Below are 1,013 nucleotides of genomic sequence, written 5' to 3'. Positions count from 1 at the left end.
TATGTTTTGAACCAGGAACCTTTCACACATGAGGTGCACATGCACACCACTCAGGTATGGTAACGTTCACTGCAGAACATCACCAGCAAACAACATACAACAGCTGCCTGACAAGCAAGAAGAGCTGTTTCCACCCGGTCTCGAACCGAGGACCGTTCACGTGTTAGGCGAACGTGATAACCACTACACTATGGAGGCTGTTGTGCCCAAAAGCGGACATGGATTTATCGACAGACCAGCCCACCAAGTAACCAACTCAAGTAGAATTGAATATTTACAAATGATAAGTCATAATGGAGTTGATTTAAGCATTACTGAAGTCCGAATTCTTTTGAGAGGACCAAGTGTTTTGAGCAGTTATCAAGCCAACCATCTTTTCTTTGTATTTCTACATCAATGGAATTCCTACAGCCATTTGTGATTTGAAAGAAGTATGGAAGGAAGGAAACAAGGAAACATATCCAATACAGCACTCTTAATTGGGTTTAACACCATATGCAAAGCTGTACACGAGTTAGCCAGGAGTTGAACCTAGAAATCATCACCTCCTCGCCCGCGCACCTGTTCTCAATCAGCATTCATCACTGCCTGCATATACAGTAAGCCTGCCAGGTCCAGGAATCCAGAACCAGTGGTATCGTCCGTGGTACTCTTGTGATTCGTTCTCTATTGTTCGATTGATTACTTGGCTACCCGCATTTGTAATGACTCTCTTGTGTTCTCCTCCACCTTCAGTGTTCCTGACGCGTGTTTGGCAAACATAACAACCACTACACGACTGAAACTGTTTCTTTCGTGCTATCCGTTAGCAAGACCAGCAAACCGTCTTGCTGGCATTGCCATGCATTCAGGTGCATTGATCTGTGCTCGACACTCAGTTAACAAAGCAAAACTTAAAGCAAAACTTAACCACGAACTCCCAAAATACAAGCAGCACATCGACTGTCCGACCAGGGAAAATGACATTTTAGACCACTGCTACACTACGCTAAAAAACACATACCGTGCTATAC

At 44.1% G+C, this 1,013-nt stretch overlaps 1 non-coding gene across 1 annotated transcript; it reads right to left on the bottom strand.

Annotated features, from left to right (window-relative positions):
* Positions 1–125: 125 nt before the first annotated feature.
* trnav-aac (transfer RNA valine (anticodon AAC)) lies at positions 126–198 on the bottom strand. The gene has a single exon. It is a non-coding gene; the product is annotated as a tRNA-Val (tRNA).
* Positions 199–1,013: the final 815 nt, after the last annotated feature.

The sequence above is a fragment of the Phycodurus eques genome, unplaced genomic scaffold (assembly GCF_024500275.1).
Source record: "Phycodurus eques isolate BA_2022a unplaced genomic scaffold, UOR_Pequ_1.1 contig_1269, whole genome shotgun sequence".
Lineage (NCBI taxonomy): Eukaryota > Metazoa > Chordata > Actinopteri > Syngnathiformes > Syngnathidae > Phycodurus > Phycodurus eques.
This window is presented reverse-complemented; position numbering and strand designations above follow the sequence as displayed.